The sequence below is a fragment of the Myotis daubentonii genome, chromosome 5, assembly GCF_963259705.1.
Source record: "Myotis daubentonii chromosome 5, mMyoDau2.1, whole genome shotgun sequence".
Lineage (NCBI taxonomy): Eukaryota > Metazoa > Chordata > Mammalia > Chiroptera > Vespertilionidae > Myotis > Myotis daubentonii.
The window spans coordinates 38,578,482-38,590,662 of record NC_081844.1 but is presented as its reverse complement, the minus strand read 5'-3'; the positions used below and the strand labels follow the sequence as shown (position 1 = coordinate 38,590,662).

Genomic DNA, 12,181 nt, shown 5'->3' with positions numbered 1-12,181 from the left:
GCTCTCTTCTGGAGGGATGGCAGCTTGGGGATTAGACCCCAGAGTTCTCATTGGCAAATTCCACATCTGCGATATCTCTCTGGTATTTCAGCTGCTGTCTGTGGGAGCCTGGCCAGCCCTTTAGCGACTTTGCCCCTCCTACCAGACTCTATGCAGTCTCCACTTTCCATCCTTGGTTATCAGCATACTACAGCAAGCATGTCAACTCACAGCAAGCAGAATAAATGAGGCATGGGGCCTGCCAGCTGCAACTTGTTCTACAGTTTGTCCTCAGTTCCTTTTTCAGGGTGGTTCTAATGTATTTCAGTTGTAATTCCAGTTTGGTCCTGGGAGCATGTTTGTGAGATTCCATTTCCTCTGCCACCATATTTAATTTCAAAAAATGTTCCCATTTGGGAAAAGCTCATTACCAACATAACTCATTAGCATTTGGTAACACCAGAATTGGGGGCAGTGGTGGCTAAATTCAATGTGACTGATGTTCTATTTAAAATTGCAAATTTGGACAGGGGAAAATAATCCTGTTAAAACTGAATCATTTTTCACAGGGCAAGGAACTACGTGAAGCCAAAAAGAGAAGCCTAGAATAAATCCTTCCCTACTATCTTCAGAGACAGTAAGGCATTGTGGATGCTGACTTTGGAATTCTATCCTCTAATTGTCAGGCAATAAGTCTCTTTGAAATCACTCATTTTTGTGATTCTTATTATAACAGCCAGTGGTGTATTCTCTTCGTTCACCTGAGTCAGAAGCTCTAGGAATGCCCTAGTATGCATTGTTTGGGCTCTCCTGTTGTAATTGGGAGAGCCCCAACCATAAAAAGCAAATATAGTTAATAACACAGCTATAAGTAGAATCTTTAGAAACTAAATGTGATGAAAGCCAGAGAGAAAGTGAAAAATTCCATGAGGAAAAAATGCAGATTTGGAATGAACTCACAAAACTGGAGAAAAATTAGAAAGACACTGGTAGGTATCCAGCTGGAAGACACTACCAACCTCTCTGTCCCGCAGGTAAACTCTCAAGGATAATGAATAACTACACTTGCTTCCTTGGTTTACCTCAGAGAACTTACTGAATATGGGTCTGTCCATATTGGCAATTTAGTCAAGTTTGATGGAGATGGTGGAGTCACAATGAGAAGGAATTTTAACCAGTTGCCATGATCTGTAGAACTGGGAGAGGCTTGCTGCTAGGTAACTATATCTAGAATGTAATGAATCCAGAGACAAAAAGGGGATGGTCCTAAATAAAAAGACAATCTCTCAATTAACACAGCTGCAGCTAAAAAGGACCATGGAATCATTACTTTTTCTGCTGGTAAGTCACTGAAGAATTTTGTGTAAAGAAAGAAATACTATGTTCTGTATATATATATATATACAAAAGTATTCACATCTTGAGTGGTATCTATGACATTTATGATTTCCTAGTCTAGTATTTTTCACTTGGTTGAAAGGTACAAAATTGTGCTTTTCTGGACTGTTACATTTTGGAAAATGTTACTGAGGCTATGAATAATAGTAAAAAAGAAGGTCATAATTAAGGTACAGAGATCGATCAATATGACAAAACTGTGGGGATATAAAAAATTTATCAATTATCTTATGTATATATTAATATGTACCATAATGTTAAACCACCAATAGACAATGGTGGTACTAGAACAGAGAAGTACCATTTGTTAGATGGATGTTACTTAAATGTATTTATATTTTATTATAGTCTTAAGAAGTAGAACATTTTTAGCACCATGTAAAATATAATAAAATCAATATAGAAGGGAAGCAATTGGAGATGGGTTTGGACTGAAGACAAAACAAAATTCCTTCAGAAATGCAAAGAAAATCAATAATCCCAAAAGGATAGAGAAAAGCTTAGCAGGTGGGGTAAAATTTAAACATGGGGCACAACCATCTGCATCCCCACAGTTTTATGATTGCAAGATAATTCTCAATTTCTATCTTCATATAGATATATTTATGTGATAAGCAATATCCTATATAACAAAGAGGTAATATGCAAATTGACCATCATACTCTCCACAAGATGGCCACCCCATGTGGTCAAAGAAAGTTGCCCCCATGTGGCCACAAGATGGCTGCCAGGGGAGGGCAGTTAGGGGTGACCAGGCCTACAGTGGAGAAAAGTTAGGGGTGACCAACCTACAGTGGAGGGCAGTTGAGAGCCACCAGTCCTGCAAGGGAGGAAAGTTAGGGGCTACCCGACTGGCAGGGTAGGGCAGTGAGGGTGACCAGTCCTGAAGGGGAGGGCAGTTGGGGACAATCGGGCTGGCAGGGGAGCACTTAGGCGTCGATTAGGCAGGAAAGGGAGTGGTTAAGGGGTAACCAGGTTGGTAGGCAGAGGCAGCTAAGGACAATCAGGCAGGCAGGCTGATGAGCGGTTATGAGCCAGCAGTCCCGGATTGTGAGAGGGATATCCAACTGCTGGTTTAGGCCCAATTTGTTGGATATCCCCTGAGGGGTCCCAGATCGGAGAGGGAGCAGGCAGGGCTGAGGGACGCCCTGACCCCCAGTGAACAAATTTTGTCCACCAGGCCTCGAATATATATATATATATATATATATATATATATATATATATATATATATATATATATATATATATATATATCTTATATAATAAAAGAGAAACATGCAAATTAGCCATCCCTCTGCTATGCTCAAGCCATGCCCATAAGTCACGCCTAACAGCCAATGAGGAGTGGGGGCGGGGCAGGTACTTCCCCCGTGTCGCCATGGTGATGCTGGGGAAGTTCCCACCCCATGGCTGCTTGCACATGTGTGGGCACCAGAGAGCTGTGGGGCAGGGCGGTGTTCACGGACACCAGGGAGCTGGGGTGGGGCCTGGAGCTTCCCCCACATTGCCATGGTGATGCAGGGGAAGCTTCCGCCCCACTGGAGTGCGTGGGCGGACATTGGTGGAGGTTCTCGCTCTGCGGCCACTTGTGTGCACACCGGCACCAAAAGGCCTGTGTCCCCGGGACAGGCATCCTCGGGAGCCAGGCCACCCCAAGCCTGTAGGCCCATGCCTCGGCCTGGAGCAGCCCGGGTCACAGGACTTGAAAGAGGGTACATGTCGGGCTGAGGGGACATCTTCCCCCCAACCCCCATGCACAAATCTTCATGCACTGGGCCCCCAATATAGATATATATATATGTAGATATATATATACACACACATATATATACACACATATATATACATATATATATGTGTGTGTGTATATATATATATATCTTATTTGTAAAATAAATATATAAATATATTTGCCTCAATAATATGAACATATTAGCACATATTTGTGAAAATGAGAAATTGTTTACAAGCACAATGCCTTTTGACAATACTGATTTGTTACTTGCTTCTGTGAATAAAATATTAATAAATCCACATAATGTACAGGTACTGGGTTACAGAGTTGGGAAACATAAATGAATGATGCAGACCTAAATAAATTAATGTGTTTTTTTTATTTTATTCATTTTTTTTACAGAGAGGAAGGGAGAGGGATAGAGAGTCAGAAACATCGATGAGAGAGAGACATCAATCAGCTGCCTCTTGCACATTCTCCACGGGGGATGTGCCTGCAACCAAGGTATACGCCCCTGACCAGAATTGAACCTGGGACCTTTTAGTCTGCAGGCCGACGCTCTATCCGCTGAGCCAAACCGGTCAGGGCAAATTAATGGTCTTGAACACAAATTTGGACAGAGTGGTTGGGGCAAATTACACATTAGAAATTTGTCAAATTGCATCACTAATTTACATATCTATGCTAGCTTTATTTATATCATTAATATTCACAGTCATCATCCGATTATTAAGTACTGAGAGTTTTTAAAGTAAGAACATCAAAAACCCCTGTAGAAATTTTAAAAAATACAGGAAAGTGAATTCTCCTCTGACTTTACTTAAAAATCCACTTCCCCTATTGCAGCGGTTCTCAACCTGTGGGTCGCAACCCCTTTGGGAATCAAATGACCCTTTCACAGGGGTCGCCTAAGACCATCGGAAAACACAGACAGTGGGGCCTTGACTTACGAGTGTCCCGACTAACGAGTTTTTTGAGATAGCAGCTGTCTCTCAGCCGATTTTTTGCATTGAGTTGATAGAGTAATTTGAGTTAATGAGCTCCTTAAGGAGCTCAGTCTCGGAACGAATTAAACTCGTAAGTCAAGGCCCCACTGTGTATAATTACATATTGTTTTTTGTGATTAATCACTATGCTTTAATTATGTTCAATTTGTAACAATGAAATTGGGGGTCACCACAACATAAGGAACTGTATTAAAGGGTCGCAGCATTAGGAAGGTTGAGAACCACTGCCCGATTGGGTAATATAAAAATGAAAAATGCCCAATTAAGGTTTCTTCATCTTATGGATTATGTACTGATTTCTGCTTGATTTTTGTTTTATCTTCATTTAATGTAACTTGACACCTTTTCTCTAGAATCATTTTTTCTGTATTTTATAATGTCTTCCTTACTATGTTCTTTTTTATGGAAAACTCTTTTATCCTTTTTAGTTCCAGTACTAGTAAACCTACATGAAAACAATGTGAAGCCCAATTGATACTTTGACCCTTGCAGTTTGGCAGAATTGGGTCTAAAAAGGAACACAGGAAAGGAATTAGGACAAGTAATAATTTGTTTTTCCCCAACATATTGCCTATTTGCTAAATATAATAATGAATAACAAAGCCTTAACATATTAATTACAATATAAGCAAATCTTGGTTTAAAGCATTTTAAAATTAATAGGGTATTCATTTTCACATATGATATATGAACCAGAAATTCTGTCTGTTAAATTCAAAGTTCCTTAAATCGAGGGTTTACTGTACTGCATTTACTGATGCTGCCTTCTTGATGGGTATCCTTGCCTTCAATTCCTTACTTGTAGAATTGGACTGCCTTTCAATCTCAAATAACAAATTATTTGGTCACATACCTCAAGAAAAATATTTCAAAATGCTTCCATATATTATTTCTCTTATTGTCTTTAATATATCGGGGTGGGAAAAAGTAGGTTTACAGATGTGAGTGCAAAACACAGTTTATTCCTATACAGTTATATCGAGGTTTTATTTTACTCTCACTCTCCACAACCACATCACAAATACAACTAAACTATGGAACAACAATCATTCTGAACCACATGAAATATAGCCTAACAAAATTTCTACAACTAAGGATATAAAGAAGCCACTGACACTGGTAGGAGGGGCAGAGACACTGCACAGGCTGGCCCCACATGCACGTGTGGCAGATAAAACTTCTCTGAGTGAAGGGAATAGAATACAAATCCAGATAGTGCAGAGAGTTCCAAACAAGATGAACCCAAAGAAGCTCACACTAAGACACATCATAATTAAAATTCAAAAAGTTAAAGACATTAGAATTTTAAAAGCAGCAAGAAAAAAAAAACAGTTACTTACCAATAAGGGAGCTGCCATAAGACTCTCAGCTGATTTCTCAACAGAAACCTGCCAAAAGAATTGGCAAGAAATATCTAGAGTGATGAAAAGCAAGGACCTGTAACCAAGATTACTCTGCCTACCAAAGCTATTATTTATAGTTGAAGGACATATAAACAGCCTCCAGGAAAAAAAAAAAAGATAAAAGAGTCACCAACAGCAAACCAGTATTACATGAAGTGTTAAAGGGAGAAGAAGAAGAGTAAGAAGGGATTAAAAATATGAACAATAAAATGTCAATAAATACATACCTATCAACAATTGAATTTAAGAAAAAAAAACACACTAAATAAAGGAAAAGCAGAACAGAAACAAACTCATAACAGAGAAAATTATCATGATTGTCAGATAGGAGGTGGGTATGATGGTTTGATTAAAAAGGTGAAGGAATACAGAAGTACAAATTGATAGTAACAGAATAGTCATGGAGATGTAGACTATAGCAAAAGGGATATAATCCATAATCCTATATAATAAAAGCCAAATATGCAAATTGTCCCCTTGGGCATTTGTTCCACTGAAGTTCCACCTGGAGTTCAAAAGGAAGTTCCACCACTTGCAATGATATGTGCTGACCACCAGGGGGTGGCATGGCACATGGCAGGTGTTGGCTATGGGGCACTGGCAGAGGGTGACAAGGCACTGGCGGAGGGTGGTAGTAGAGATGCTGCTGGCCTCGATGGCTTCTACAAGAGAAGTACCATGACAGGATGGTGGAGCAGGTGAGGGGGCAGTTCCAGGTCAAGGTGGATGTGAGCAGGGACCTGATCGCCCCACAGACAGTGACCAGTGGCAGTGGTGGGGGGCGGGGCTGCTGCCTGGGTCCCAGGAACTGAGGGAGCCAGGAGGAGGGTCCAGCCCTGATCTATCACCCTGGAGGTGGGATGGTGGAGCAGTTGAGAGGGGCATCCCTAGGCCAAGGCATGGTGCCAGTAGGGACTATGAGGCTGCGACAATGGGGTCACGATCAGGGGCTGCAAGTTGGGGCCACCCCGAGGGAACCCACCCATGCACGAATTTGTCCACTGGGTCTCTACTATTCTAATAACAATGAATGCATTTTATCAGATAGGGGTAAGATTTATCAGTATAATCACTTAGTAAGTTTCATAAGGTCTAATCAATGAGGAGTACTCCTAAGACTAATATTATACTAGCATCCCTATGCATGCATTTGTGCACTGCTGGGGTCCATCTGACCTGGCCTGATCAAGGCTGATCAGGCAGAGCCAGCCGTTGGGGAGGGGCCACAGGTGGGTGGCCTGCCTGCCCAGCCCTCTTTTCAAATTCCCAGACCAGGGGACAATTTGCATATTACTCTTTTATTATATAGGATTGCATGACAACTATATTGAAAAATAAAAAAAAAGATTTTAAAAAAATAATAAAATAAAAGGAAACTGAAAAAGAAAAACTACATATTAATATTTACATCAAGTTAAAAAGTGTAAATAGAGTCTCCCTTTCAAACATGATATATGTTCACCTTTCCATTAAGACCCTCAGTTTTCTATATTTATTGTGAAATTGTTCACATATGTTCATGTAGTTAAAAAACAGTACCATGAAAACCTATGTATCATTCATCTAGGTTCAAAAGGTGTCTGCTTATGCCCAATCACTATTTTTTTGTACACCCACAATCTCACACTGCCTTACTATTTTTTTTCTTAATATGCTTATATAGACTTTTAGAGATAGAAGAAGGAGAGGGAGAGAGATATAGAAATCTCTATGACAGACAGACATGGAGAGGTTATCTCCTGCATGCCCGGTACTGGGGATAGATCCCAAATCCCAGGCATGTTCCTTGACCAGAAATTGAACCAGTGACCACAGTCAACCAACTCAGCCATATGGGCTGGGCTCCTTACAATTTTTTAAGGGCAAATGATGCAGTATTCTGAGTCATGTCTTAAACAAAACACTACTCCGTTTTTACACTTGTCTTTTTCTTCCTCCTCCACTTTGGCCTGCTCATAAGCCCCAAACCTGTCTCTACTCCTCTTATTATTTTCTCTTTCAGTGTGTTCCTCTAATATGAGCCTGCCAGAGAACAGATTCAAAGTCAATGTTGAACACCCAGCTCAGAGGGAACAGTGATGCTTCCTGCCCGTCCTATTTTGCTCTCACCAATGGCTGTGTATGGTGGCTCCATAATGGCAGTGAGTGAGGCCCTGGTGTGTGTGAGGAACACTCTCCTGCCACTCTGGCTGGGGGTGATTCTGTTCCCATATGGATGGTTCCAGGCTGTGCTCTCCCAACGCCATGGTCCCCCAGAAGTGGTGATTCCCTTGAAGGTAACAGGCACTGGCTTTGGCATGAAGACTAAAGACTGGCTCTCTTACAGAATGCATTTTGGGGGTCGGAATCAGGTCATACACATGAAGGTCAACAGGTATTTTCTATCCAGATATTTCCCAGTGTTTACCTACTCAGACCAGGGCGCTCTCCTTGAGAACCAGCCTTTTATCCAGAATGACTGCTACTATCAGGGTTACATGGAGGGGGACCCAGAATCCCTGGTTGCCCTCAGTACCTGTTTGGGAGGTTTTCAAGGAATATTACAGACAAATGACATTGTTTATGAAATAGAGCCCAAGACACTTTCCACCACAGTTGAACATCTCTTATATAGGATAAAGAGTGAAGAGACACAGTTGCCACCCATGAAATGTGGATTAACAGATGAAGAAATAGCAAGACAATTGAAATTTCAAGAGAGTGCTAATTTCACTTTGATGCAGAGTGGGTATGAAGGCTGGTGGACACACAGGCGGCTTCTTAAACTGGCAGTGGTGGTGGACCACAGTCGATATCTTCATCACCAAAGTAACATCACAGCTGTGCAGTATGAAGTATTACTTGTAGTCAATGCAGTACATAACATTTTTAAGCCAATTGATGTTGATGTGGTTTTAATGGGACTTGAGGTCTGGACTGAAAAAAACCCCTTTCCAACAGATAAAGTAGATGCTGTCCTAACTCCATTTTGCAACTGGAAGAAAGCTAGCTTTAATAAGCGCATTCCCCATGATGTTGCTCATCTCTTTGTAAGGCATCACTATGGTGAAGATGTTGCCTTATCCTTTGTTGGAACAGTATGTAACTATAATTCTAATTGTGGAGTTGATACTTTCATTAATGATGATGTGTATTCTTTTGCATATATTGTGTCACATGAGATTGGTCATACTTTGGGTATGCCTCATGATGACAAAACTTGTACATGTGGAAATAATCGATGCATAATGTATGGATATGAATCGGGTGCAACTAAATTCAGCAACTGCAGTTATGCCGGCTTCATGAACAACATTGCAAGTCAAACTTGTTTATACTTTCCATCAAATATTGGGAACATCTTCACACTTCCACGGTGTGGGAACAGTGTGGTCGAAGAAGGAGAAGAGTGTGACTGTGGCGCTTTACATTTGTGTATGAAAGATCCGTGCTGTGAGTCCAACTGCACTCTCAGCGCTGGGGCTGCTTGTGCTTCTGGCCTTTGTTGCAAAAACTGCCAGATCCTGCCCACAGGCAAAGTTTGTAGACAAGAGGAAAATGAATGTGATCTCCCAGAGTGGTGCAATGGGACATCCCACCATTGTCCAGAGGATGTGTACTTGCAGAATGGGATGCCATGCAAGGACGGTGGCTACTGCTATGAAAACAGATGCAATAACCGTGAGCAGCAGTGTAGGAACATTTTTGGCAAAGAGGCCAAGAGTGCAAATCAGAGTTGTTACACAGAAATGAACACTCGAGGTGACCGTTTTGGGAACTGTGGTTTAATGAACGGTGCGTACATAAAATGTAGCACCTTAGATACCTTGTGCGGAAGGATTCAGTGTGATAATGTGATACAAATTCCCCTTCTAAGGGATCATTCTACTGTGCATTGGACTCACATCAATGGTGTTACCTGCTGGGGTACCGACTACCACTTCGGGATGACAGATCCTGACATTGGTGATGTGAAAGATGGGACAGAGTGTGGGGCAGATTATGTCTGCATCAAAAGGAATTGTGTCCATAGGTCACTTCTGGTAAATAATTGTTCACTTAAAACCTGCAATCTGAAAGGAGTCTGCAACAACAGACAGCACTGCCATTGCAACTCGGACTGGGACCCTCCCTTCTGCCTGAAAAAAGGCTATGGAGGTAGTATAGATAGTGGGCCACACCCTTGGAAACAAAGGGAGAAAATAGGGCAAAGAACCAATTACATGCTACTACTTTGGTTCATTAATTTTATGTTGTTATGCTTCTTAATTTTATGTTTTCTGGCACGCAAAAGAAGAGATGAGAGAAAAGAGCCTACTGTGTCACCTACACATGAGTACGAAGAACAAAATGCAAAGACTTTATCTACAGAAAACGAGCAAGATGTTTCAGTTTCATCTGAGGTTTCATCTGAGGAAGAACAGTAAAATTTTCTACTGCATTTTAGAAAGCAAAACAACAATTTATAATTTCAAAAATGAAGTCCAGTCTTTTCCAATTTCCCACGTAATAAATTTTAGTCTCCTGGGTGCAGAATTGGTATAGAATGTTTCACAGAACATTGGCATAATGCCTCAAAAATTTTATTATTTTGGATCATAAAACATTGTCCATTTAAAATTAGCAAAATACCCTAAAACTTAGATTATTACTGTTTTTCATTATTTTAAATAGGTAGTGTTTAATTGTTCACAAAATTATTCTCTATGTGTTTCCTGAGAAAAGGTACAGCTAATGGATAATGTTTATTTGTCTCATTCTAACCATTCTTTCCATTTGTACTCTGCTTTGTCACACGGGGAATGCAAACATAGAAATTACATTTCTTCTTTGCCAGTCCTCTCATTATCAGTTTCTGTGATAGTTGGTAACTAGAGAGAGACTGGAAACCTGGGAAATTTTTAAATATTATTCATTCCAGCCTTGCTTCATTAACAAGGCTAGTCTTTACAAAGATTGTAATGTTCAGCCTGCACATTATTGCTATAAATATTACAGGGTTGCAAAAGTAGGTTTACCATTATGAGTAAGCAAAACAGAGCTTTGTGTTTTTAAAATTTAAATTCTTTATTGTTTAAAGTATTTAATAAGCCTTTATTTCTCCCGCGATCCTCTCCCTGGCTGCTCATACCCCCAGCACATGCCCTCACCCCTCTACTGTCTGTGTCCATTGATTATGCTCCTATGCATACATACAAGTTCTTTGGTTGTTTTCTTACCACCCCCCACCAACTTCTGTGCTTTCTCTGTGAAGTTTGATTCCTGTTCAGTGCTTCTCTGTCTCTGGCTCAATATCTGTTTATCAGTTTATGTTGTTCATTATATTCCACAAATGAGTGAGATCATGTGATATTTATTTTCCTCCTACTGGCTTTCTTCACTTAGCATAATGCTCTCCTTCTCCCAGTTGAGGATGTTTTCTTTCATTATTTCTTTAAACAGTTTATCTAACCTTGCTCATCATCTGCCCTCTCTGGTATTCCTTTAATGCAGATGTTGTTACATTTCATGTTGTCCCTAACTCCCTTAAGCTATCTTTCTGTTTTTTATTTCTTATTTCTATTTGCTGCTCTGATTGAGTATTTATTTCTACCTTGTCTTCCCAATCACTGATTCGGTCCTCTACTTCATCCAGTTTACTTTTAATCCCATCCAGTGTGTTCTTCATATCATCCAGATATATCATTCTTCATTTCTGTCTGATTCTTATTAATGGTCTCTATTTCTCTTTTCATATCCTGTAATTTGCACTACGTTTATTAATCATCTTTATAACTTTTGTTTTGAACTCCATGTCTGATTTGTTGCTTGCCTCCATTATGCTGGAGATTCTTTTATCATATTTGGGCATTATTTCTTTGCCTGCCCATTTTCGCTATCTTTTTGTATTTGCTTCTGTGTATTATAGATCTGCTATGCCTCCCAGTCTTTGTTGGATGGCCTTATGTAGAAAGTCTCTTGAGGGTTCCAGTGGTGTAGTCTCTTAGTTCACCTGAGCTGGATGTTCTAGGATTGCCCCTTGTATGTGTTGTTTGGGCTCTACTGTTGTAAATGGTACTTGGTTGTTGATGTCCCATGTGTGGGAGGGATCTCCCCTTTGACTTGCTGCCAGGGAGGTTTGACCCCAATGTTGTTGTGCCAGCTGTTCAATGGTCAGGGTCTCCTTAGTTTGGAGGCTGGGTCTGCCTAGAGTCTCCCACTGTGATGGGCCCTGTTCTGAGCTGTACTTATTTCACTAATGGAGATGGTCCTCCAGGTGTTAGCTGCAGGTGCTTTGGGGTCATTAGCTTTTGCTCACTGAGCAGTCTGGGTTGATGTCTAATATGGGGAACCATACTGTTCTTTCTTACTAATTAGATTAGGCAAAGACTCAAAGCCTCTAGTGAACCACTTCTGCCTGTAGACTGATTGATTCAGTCTTGAGTAGACCTCAGGCCATCTTCTAGAGATGGGGTGAGAGGTTTTCCAACAGGATGGGATAATTACTTCTGCCTGCAGGATAGTTGTTATTCTCAGTCATTTGGGCTTCAGAAACTCCACAGTGTAGGTCTGGGGATTTTACAATAGAGTGGGTCAGCTGTCTTTCCCACAGGCAAAATGTCAAGGTCATACAGGTTTAACTGAGAAAGATGGCCTCCACTGCATGAGAGCATGACTTACCACAGGAAACCAAGGTG

The 12,181-nt window shown here is 40.8% G+C and overlaps 1 pseudogene; it reads left to right on the top strand.

The window, feature by feature from the left end:
* Positions 1-6,211: 6,211 nt before the first annotated feature.
* On the top strand, positions 6,212-9,931 carry LOC132236105 (disintegrin and metalloproteinase domain-containing protein 25-like; annotated as a pseudogene).
* Positions 9,932-12,181: the final 2,250 nt, after the last annotated feature.